The sequence below is a fragment of the Haliotis rubra genome, unplaced genomic scaffold, assembly GCF_003918875.1.
Source record: "Haliotis rubra isolate DU_JTF1 unplaced genomic scaffold, ASM391887v1 Scf102, whole genome shotgun sequence".
Classification (NCBI taxonomy): domain Eukaryota; kingdom Metazoa; phylum Mollusca; class Gastropoda; order Lepetellida; family Haliotidae; genus Haliotis; species Haliotis rubra.
Window position 1 is genome coordinate 1,204,055 of NW_025764915.1, and position 11,481 is coordinate 1,215,535.

The window sequence follows — 11,481 nt, forward strand, 5'->3', positions numbered from 1 at the left end:
GAAACAAGGCATATGCCTTTATATCACTGAAGGAAGAAAGTGTACATGCCTTTACATCTCTGAAACAAGGCATATTCTTTTACATCACTGAAACAAAGTATATGCCTTTACATCACTGAAACAAAGTATATGCCTTTACATCTCTGAAACAAGGCATATTCTTTTACATCCTGAAACAAAGTATATGCCTTTACATCTCTGAAACAAGGTGTATGCCTTTACATCTCTACAAAAAGGCATATGCCTTAAAATCTCTGAAACAAGGCATATTCCTTTACATCACTGAAACAAGGCATATGCCTTTACATCACTGAAACAAAGTATATGCCTTTACATCTCTTAAACAAGGTGTATGCCTTTATATCACTGAAACAAGGCATATGCCTTTACATCACTGAAACAAAGTATATGCCTTTACATCTCTTAAACAAGGTGTATGCCTTTATATCACTGAAACAAGGTGTATGCCTTTATATCACTGAAGGAAGATACATGTATATGCCTTTACATCTCTGAAACAAGGTGTATGCCTTTACATCCTGAAACAAAGTGTATGCCTTTACATCTCTTAAACAAGGTGTATGCCTTTACATCCTGAAACAAAGTGTATGCCTTTACATCTCTTAAACAAGGTGTATGCCTTTACATCTCTTAAACAAAGTGTATGCCTTTACATCTCTGTAACAAAGTGTATGCCTTTACATCTCTGAAACAAGGTGTATGCCTTTACATCTCTGTAGCAAAGTGTATGCCTTTACATCTCTTAAACAAAGTGTATGCCTTTACATCTCTGAAACAAAGTGTATGCCTTTACATCTCTGTAACAAAGTATATGCCTTTACATCTCTGATACAAGGTGTATGCCTTTACATCCTGAAACAAAGTGTATGCCTTTACATCTCTGAAACAAAGTGTATGCCTTTACATCTCTGAATTATGTTATGTTTATCATTGTAGCGTGACACGTATGTGTATATCATTGCAGTATGACACGTGTGTACATATCGTCATAACAATATGCCTGTATATATCATCTTAGTAAGGAACGCGCGTTTTATATTTCAAACTCAATGGGTATAAGTGTATATCATGGCTGCTATCTGTCTGTCTATCCACCGTCTTCATAATTGAACCCATCCCCTTTTGAAATGACTTAAGACCACATTGAAGATTATTTTTTTTTGCGGAGCCAATCGGGGTTTCAGGGGGTTCGAACCCCCTGAACCCCCTCCTTTCAAAATTCCTGGATCCGCCCATGCAAATAATCCTCAGCTATTTACAACAAATATTGTCCAGTTGTCTAAAGCAACACAATTTCGCACACCGTCGTCGCACCAAACTGCATCCTCATCTACTCGCTCGTCAAACTGACATGTCCTGATATACGTGAAAAGCTGTTAAAAGCAGCGTTAAACTTACTCACTCGCGTGTTCTTAGTTGATGTCTTTACTCTTAAACATATAGGGGATTATGAAATGTAAATGTTCAGTAAGGGTTGACGACAAACATCCTGCCCGACACCAAGGTCCGTACACCGTAACACTACAACGCATCCAATAGTTTGCACGTGGCACTTTCACTTGCGCCATTCACGTGCGAATTCTTCATTTTGACTCTTTCAAAGGTCGATTAATGTCTGTGGATCATTATTTTTGACAATCTTGCTGATTCTGCTCGTCAAACAGCGATTGTTTCATTTCATGCATTTTGAGTGAGTGAGTGAGTGAGTGAGTTCCAACAATATAACGGCGGGGACACCAGAAACGGGCTTCATGTGTAGAATCGAACCCAGATCCTCGTCGTGACGAGCGAACGTGACAGAGCGAACCACTGGACTACCCCACCGCCCCTCTTTGTGTATGAACCAGCGGTACGGCGTCAGTAACGCTCAGTGTATATAGGTAGAAGTCGGCCTGCAATGGCCAATACGCTGTATGTTGCAGTCAGGGATCACCAGACAATGGAACAGGTACCAACACATTCTATATGTTGACAATCGACCTCGATCAGTGCGGTATCGAATAATCCGAAACCCGGATCTACGAAATCGAACTCAGATATCGAATCAAAGTGTTGCAAACTTTTATCGGGTACTGGAGTACGAGTAGATATCGTCTTCAATGAAGTTCATCTGCTGGACGACCACGTGCTGTGTCGCCCTCTACGCATCGTCACACTGCCAACACACGTCAACGGTGTGCACAACGTCGAAACTGGATACTGTCGCTGGGCACGTGTCATTTCTTTCAGATGAATCCTGATTCACTTTGGACTTCCTTAAATGGCGTGTTTGTGCCTGGCTACGTCAACTTGTAAGTCGATACAATGTCAACCTGAGACAGAGTTAGCTGTGGCCGGGATATGGTGTGGGACTGCCTCATTCCGACTGCAGAAACTCTACGCCATATTGTACAAGGAGCGAGTGAGTTTAGTTTTATGCAGATTTTAGCAATATTCCAGCAATGCCACGGCGGGGAACACCAGAAATAGGCTGAACACATTGTACCCATGTGGGGAATCGAACTCGGATGACGAGCGAACGCTTTAACCATTAGGCTACCCCACCGCCCCTATTGTACAAGGAAGGGTCCTGGACGTTACAGTCGGGACAATGCAAGGTGAGGGTCAGTGTTTCAGGGGTCACGTGTCAGGGTGCTAAGGCTCGTGTGCTCCATGCACGAATCTTTAACGCTCACCTTCAAATATTCATATAAATCTACATCTGGGACGTGAGAAGGAAACCTGTGGACGCCGACGACCCTGGGTCAGACGACGCACCAGGCGGTTATACAGGCTCCATCAAAGGATACAATTTTTTTGATTTTAATGATTTTTTGTGAAATCGTGGTGGTATTACACACAACAGAATAAAAATAAACTCATGTGAGAGATTGTCCATCTTACCCCAGTCGTCCTTCATCATCGTTGGCAATCATAGTATTTACTGTCATACTTCACCACTTCCCAGTTCGTTCATTATTAACATGCTATTACTAGAAATAAATATCGCTTACAAAAGTTGGAAAACTGTCAGTTAATTCCCACCATCTACTCCCATCCACTCTACTTTTCGATCACCAATGTCTTAAACGGTCCTCCCACAATAACCGATGTAGCAACCTAGCCATAACGCTATAACGTCACTGAATTATCTAATCCATGACTTAATTTTTTGATGATGATGATTCAGCATTGTTACCACGCCGTCGTATAGTACGTAGTACGTCAGGCAACAAGCAAACACTGCCTTTTTCATACTACTGGTTGGTTGGTTGGTTGTTTAACGCCCCACTCAGCAATATTCAAGCTACAAGGCGGCTGTATGTAAATAATCGAGTGATCAACATCATGAGCATCGATCTGCGCAATTGGATACGATGACATGTGTCAACCAAGTCGGCGAGACTGACCACCCGATCCCGTTAGTCGCCTCTCACGACAAGCATGGATAACTGAAGATTAATTCTTACCCGGGTATTTACAAGGTAACGGAACTGTTCAAGCGGGCCAGATTTTGTTGTCCTAGTGTGGTCATATTACGGAGGATGTTTTGTAGTCGAATGAGTGTGGTTCCGAAAAATATTACCGTTACTGTTGAACAAAAGCATTTAGTCAAAAGTCAGCGACCCTGGATGCTACTGGTAGGACAGGGCATATGCTTATGATTGTATATAGGTAGCATATGGTGTCATCACTGATTTCCAGCGGTACGTTTATACAGTTGTCACTACTGCCTTGCTTTTAACGCCTGACCGCCTCCGTGGTGTAGTGGTTAGAGCGTCCACCCGGAGAGCGGAAGGTCGCGGGTTCGATCCCCGACCGCGTCATACCAAAAGACGTTAAAATATGGTACTTGTTGGTCCCTGCCTGGCGCTCGGCATTAATGGGTACAACAAGGACTGGTCGGCTCGGAGTCAGTATACCGTGTCTGAGTGGGGTATTCATGCTTAACTGCGGCATGGTATCTCAGTGGGCAAGCACCATAAAACCAGCTTGAGTCTGGGCTAGTACAAGCAGCCGCACATACACACGCATGCACGTCGTCATATGAGAGAAATATTCTCAAGCACGACGTTAAACCCAATTTCACCTCACCTCACCTTTAGCGCCTAACATAATCTGGTGGATAACCAATGCTTACTTTCGGGTGCTGACGTTATGTGTATAACTTGTGGCCGTGACGCGTCGTCAACTTCTGAGCAATTACTGTTACTTCGACTAAGCCATTACAACAATGGCCTGGTTGAACTAGCGTACTATTATACCCGGCAAGGCTGTTCACGATAACCGTTACCAGCCATTGGTATGTTTGCTCAATGTCCATATGCCAGAACTTAAGGCTGTCTTGGATGAACGATAGCTTCATGGGTGGTCATGTGGTCTTTGCGGGTCCGATTCGTTGAAAGACCCGGAATTATGTCCCTTCGCTGACAGGATCCGCTTGTAAGTTTGAACAAATATGATCATGCGCTGATTAGCCCCAGTCTCATCATTTTCTTTCAGTCTACTACATAAAGTAAGTTGTCGCCTTGCTACGACTGAAATCCCGGCAAATGCGACATTACACTCATTCAGTCTTTCACAAATAGACATAAAGTACAAAATAGAATCGGATATCGCCACTGCCCTCCTTCCTCTTTCAAAGAACGATCAATTAATAGAAATGTAGCATAAAACGTTTCTTGAACGGATCCTTAAGGAGGTAAGAACGAGTGAATAGAATCATACCCAGGCTAGAAGAAAAAATATATGAATACAAATAACCCAATAAAAATACTCTCAAAGTGGAGTTTAGAAGAAGTCTGACACATCGTGCCTCGTCCTTAACTTGTTTACAAAATCTGAACTCTCTGGTCCCATCCTCGATGTGGAGACTGTTGCACACTCAAAGAAAAACGTGCCATACTTAAGCAAACAAGATAATTGCTAAAAAGGGGTAGTGTTTAATTGTCGGCTGCAGAACCCTGTACGCGAAGACTGACTTTTGAAAGAAGTCATAACACCTTGCGACATGGGGTGTGACAAAGACGCGTACTCTCTCAACTATTCTCTATAGAAAACGCCGAGAAAACGCGTCGACCTTACACGGTGCTCGTTTGTCGAGAACTGGTGCTGCTAATGAGGTACGAGACGCGACTCGTACAACGGAAGACTGCTTCATTAATAACTGTGTCTATATAAAGTGTATTTGTACAAAGCTGAACTTGCACGTTAGTTTCTACATTCTTACAATAAGAACACGTGTTGAATGCCCCTCCCTTGTTTGAAGAGTATTGAGTTCATCTCGCTGAGAGTGACCTCCCTTGGAAGCACCTCTTCATTCGAGAGAAGGGGAGAAAGAAAGCTTTTAATTGTCACCCTACACGATGCTAAACGACGTTGACCGAGCCTAAGTAATTGTCATCGGATAATTCAATCCAGGGCAAACCTTGTGTCACCTTGATTAGTGGGTGGGGGCTGCTGAAAGTTTTCGATTCTGAGGTGCTCCTCTTATTAGTTGGTTTTGATTCCATCGAGTTTGAAATTCAAGAGAAATGTCGACAAAGGCGGTTTAGAGGAAGAGGTTTAACATTTACACAACTCAGTCGAGGAGCCTCAAAGCCACGAAGGAAGTTCTGCTAAATATTTGACTGCATTGTAAATTTTAAGATACCTTCTATGCTGTGCTGGGAAACCATGCCTAATAAGATCATCTCTCTGTTGCCGTGGTTTGTTGGTACAATGCCTACTGGTAAATCAATAAAGATATGGACATACGGTTGGTTGATAACAGCTCCTTTGTGAAAGGGTTCTGGTGTTTTAGATGTATTTCTTGTGAAATATTTAATTAAATTATACTTTAAGATGCTTTAGAATGAAACACTGTAACATACTGCAGCGGTTTGTGTCACACGCGTTTATGACGTGTTATCAGTTAACAAATATAGGAACCTGTGCTAACCAGAACATCAGATGATAAATTTGTTTTTGTGACATTATTACATATATTTTATGTAACACGGGTTCATGACATATCGTGAATATAGCTTCCTTGAGTGGCATTTTTAGAAGTTGGAGAGTCAGATAATGACAAACATTATGGATGAACAACTACTTTATTCAGGTTGTGCGACGTTTCGATACAGATTCTTGCATCGCTGTATGGTAGATATCGTTTGACAGCGATACAAGAATCTGTATCGAAACGTTGCACCACCTGAATAAAGAAGTTGTTCATCCATAAAGTTTGTCCTTATATCATGGATATAACATTAGAGAGCGTGCAACTAGTGCACAAGAACTTTTCATCAGAACGACAGTGTTAGGAAACCGTGGTCAAAGTGCCTCTCAAACTGGAGATTTACACAGCTACAGCGTATGAGTTAGTGGACATACGATTCGTAATTGGCTACACAGATGGAACCGACGTCCTCGTGTTGTCCAACCATTGACAGACTGTCACATCACTGCAAAACGTCTTGGTGTCAAGAGCTGACGCGCTGGACCAATCGTCGTTTGGCAAACGTTATGTTATCGGATGAATCAAGTTTTACTTCCTTGGCAGGAGCAATAGAGTGGCGTAGACGGAATGGACGTTTTCGTGCCATTAAGGTTAGACAGAAAGGTTTTGGGTGACTCAGTAAAGGTGTGGGATGGGATCTCTGTGACGGGCAGAACATCTTGACATGTTATTCTCGAGCGTGTCACTGGGCACTACTACCGTGACAGCATCCTGGTGGCATACATGGTACCATTTCCTCGCCGACATGGACACCATTTTGTGTTTCAGGACAACCTGAGCACACAGGGTTTATATGGTTAATGTGTACCTCCACCAGGTGAACATAACCACCTTACCATGACCCATAGCCTTCAACACTCTGTCCAAACTTGTCACCTATCGAACATGTCCAGGGGCGGATACAGCTTTTTGAGAAAGGGGGGTGCACACTATTGAGAAAAGGAGGGGTGCACACTCAATTTTCACCTGGGTTTCAATGGTCATTGAACAAACTTTCAGCACAAAAAGGAAGGGGTGGGGGGTGCGCACCCCTTCACCCCCACCCCCACCCCACCCACCCCTCTGGATCCGCCTATGATGTCTGGGATATCCTTGGACGGCACCCACATGAACAACCACCGACCACTCTCAACGAATTGGCGCTGCATTGCAGAAAGGATGGGATGGAATGAACCAACTTGACATTGGACGTTTGATCAGGAGTCTGCCTCGTCGAATCAGTGATTGTCTTGAGAATAGAGGCCGATTTTCGCGATATTAATGAATTTCATGGTAAATGAGGTGATGGACAGGCAGGCGTTTTGGCCAATCATCTGACAAAATCTATGGTAGTCAGAATTTCAAAGACTAATGCAAATCTCACTTAGATATCCCTGTTAGTCAATTAAACTATTTATCTCATTGAAGATATAAAACATCAATAGTAGTGACACTTTTTATTAAATATCCCCAAGCTGTTATATAGTATATGGGGGCGGTGGGGTAGCCTAGTGGTTAAAGCGTTGGCTCGTCTCGCCGAAGACCCGGATTCGAATCCCCACATGGGTACAATGTGTGAAGCCCATTTCTGGTGTCCCCCGCCGTGATGTTGCTGGAATATTGCTAAAAGCGGCGTTAAAAACCAAAACTCAGTCAGTCAGTATATAGTATATGTATACAGAATAATTCATTGGTTCACAGGATTGTTTGTTAAATGATAACACTTTATCATAAGAGTAAATGAATGAATGAATGCTTGAATGAATGAATGCATGTTCTTCAGAATTTACAATATTCTGCTGTGCTGCAAATACAATATGCTAGTATTAAGATAAACATTAATGTGATCCTTAGTAACACAAGCTGTAAAGGTATAATCTATGCCATTTATGTCCGTGACGCTTTTCCTGTGACTGTCTTTCCTGCATTCATTTATGTATACAAATGAGAGCTACTGATGTACAACTGATGGAAAGAAAGGGTGATTGATATTTTCGCAGAATAGTTATGATAATCTTTCTCAAGCTTTTTAGGGGCGATGGGGTAGCCTAGTGGTTAAGGCGTTCGCTCGTCACGCCGAAGACCCGGGTTCGATTCCCCACATGGGCACAATGTGTGAATCCCATGACTGTGGCTGACAATTCCTGATTGTGTTGGAACTGAGCCCCAGAATAGGGCAAAGAAATCATTCTCTTCACAAATTTCAATTTGAACATAACTTTCAACATTCAGTTTGGTCAATGAGGAGAAGAAACCCATTTCGTTCATTTATATAACACTCACGGTGTAAAAGTACATATGTGTCCTAATCAAAAGCATGATTGCCACGTTTAGAACATTCTCAAGATGTAATAGCTCTGGAAGCTATCTGAAGCGAGTAAAGGATGCAGTATCTCAGATGAAGATAAGTGCATGCTAACTTCCAAGTAACATGTATTTTAAGTTTTGAGTGAATTGGCCTGTGTATGACCAAGTCTCGTGTAAGGATATTGCGTCACATACCACTCTTCTCCATTCAGTTTTACAAGGGAATGTTCCACTACTAATAGTGGTCGAATTGACATTTTAAGGTTATGTTAACCAGCAGTTGTTATAATTGTGTCACATATGCTGGTGCTAGTTTTGATATTATTAACATTGACTAACGCTAAGTATTAACCGACCACCTCCGTGGTGTAGTGGTTAGAGCGTCCGCCCGGAGAGCGGAAGGTCGCGGGTTCGATTCCCGACCGCGTCATACCAAAAGACGTTAAAATATGGTACTTGTTGGTCCTGCCTGGCGCTAAGCATTAATGGGAACAACAAGGACTGGTCGGCTCGGAGTCAGTATACTGTGTCTGAGTGGGGTATTCATGCTTCACTGCGGCATGGTATCTCAGTGGGCAAGCACTATAAAACCAGCTTGAGTCTGGGCTAGTACAAGCAGCCGCACATACACGTACACGCGCATGCACGTCGTCATATGAGAGAAATATTCTCAAGCACGACTTTAAACCCAAGTTCACCTCACCTCACCTAAGTATTATCACACTACATGTATCATAGCAGAGTATGTCTTCTAAGTAACCTGTCTAATAGTATGTATCCCGTCACTATATGTCTATGGTTGAATCAGTTAATGATTTGGGTCTAAAATTTGAATCACTGGCTATGAGCTTTTGAGGATTCTCTAATGGTATATTTAGCTAAGCAGCTCATAGAAACTAGTAGAGAGTATCGTTCGTGGCCGTATTTCAACGCATACAATGGGATGGCGATCATGGCTATTTGATCCTACAGATGTTGGGGTCTTGGTGCTGTGTAGGACGGTTCATCACAATACAGGTGATGTCAGAAGAGGAAGTACGGTACATATGCATTATACACATAATCATTGATGCGATGAATGACTCAGCAAATCAGTTGGATTGAAGACTTGAACAGTCATCAAGCGTGTCAGATTGGTCCATGGCGAACATGGGATTCGAACTTTGACAATAGGATCCTGGCACTTTACACCATAATGCACCGACTTAAATGTTCACTTGGCAAAGTTTGAATATATTACATTTATTTGTTAGGCTGCTGGAATGTGTTGACAGGGCGGATTTTCTAACTACAAGAGAAACTCAACATGTTGAGAATGTCCTTGACCCTAGATGATTTGTTCCCCGTATGTTCAGCCTATAATTTGAGCCTGAGGGGAGTTCAGGAGGCAAATCTAGTGTCTTAATTCAAGGACGCTAGAACCCGTGGAACGGGAGACAACTCTCAGACATAAATACAATTGTCTCTCAGACATTTTCATCACGGGATGCAGAGCAGAAGGGTTTACCTCGTTTGCCTGTGTGTCGAATGGAACTGGAGCTACATGGATGCGTCCTAAACGACTGTGAAGTCTCATCATTATATAACGGAACTGTGAAAATCCTCATTGGAACTGGGGTAGTAGGGTAGCCTAGTGGTTAAAGCGTTCGCTCGTCACGCCGAAGACCCGGGTTCGATTCCCCACGTGGGTACAATGTATGAAGCCCATTTCTGGTGTTCCCCGGCGTGATATTGCTGGAATATTGTTAAAGCAGCGTAAAACTTAACTCACTCACTCACTCACTCACTCACTCACTCATTGGAACTGACTTTCAGTATACCTTGCTTGTCGTAAGAGGCGACTGACGGGTGGTCAGGCTCGTAAGATAGATCGATGCTCATGTTGTCAATCAGGTCAATCAGGTCAGTCAGGTCCAGACTCGATCATTTACAGACAGTTGTAATATAGTTGGAAAATTGTTCAGTGCGGCGTTAAAAACAACAATTGGCATACAATTGGCATATAGCTGATATATAGCTGATATACCTACGGTTCATTTACAGCTTACATTTGATCTACATCTGACATATGTTGATATAGAGTTAACATACAGTTGATCTACGCACTGTGTGCCACTTTGGAGTTGCGGCACCTATTTTCAGTTAAGTAAGGAAAGGAGACGTGTAACTAACGGAATTAAAATGTGCCTCATACCGTGTGTAGTGCATTTTGTGTGAATCCACCAGTTCATGTAATGTCTGGAGCAGGAGACCCAGAGGCTGTGGCACATGTTGCAGGAGACATGTTGCCGTGCGACGGAATCTCCCCGGTTCCCCTGTCGCAGAAAGCAGATCGTTGATTCCTGTTTATTTAATTGCGAGGCTACTACAAATCAGCCGTATGTATTCTGATGACCGGGTGACTGATGGACGTTGAGTGTACAAGTCCTTGAAGTACCGACGCATATACACCCAAACACAATTTATTCGCTCTGATGACCCAATACGAAGCGCTAGACATAAAAGGTTTGTCTCCTCAGTTATTTTTTTTTAAACGAAACCAAACAGAACTCTGAGAAAAACTCCGTACCTCCGACCAGTTAAACACAGTGCTTTCGAACAGATCGTCAAGGTAAAATTAGGATCAATTAGTCCGAGTCCGTAGATCGCGGACCTTAGTCCGTCGATTGTGATCCTTCTTCAAGTGCATTCAAAGCCACATTCATATTCAAATTAAAAATTGTTAAGGGCAATCAATATATCTTGAAAGTCAGGCTCCGTGCGGTGTCCCAGGTTTGACGTTGTAATCAGATCGTGTTGGCTTCATTGAAATGACATGTTCAAAATAGATACCAGGAAACCAAACTTGGATGAAAAGATATCTAATGTTTAATATATGGCTTTATTTTCTACTTATATTTGTATTGGGAGACACCAAGGACGTTGGAAACAATGGGACCTTCAAATACGTCTTGCATAAGGGAGATAACTCTCGCCATCAATCGGCGTGAGAAGTTTCCGATTATGTAAAGCGAGAACAATGCTATACATTGACAGACATCCACCTGAGCGCAAATACTACTTTCCTTATTGACATAAAGTTGGACGTGAGCGCAAAATCATCACTGGTTTAAGTAGGTGGACAGAATCGAAAGTAGTCCGGCATCTTCCGGTTGATGAGGGTTTGCCGCCTATCAGCGTAGGAAAAGTATTCC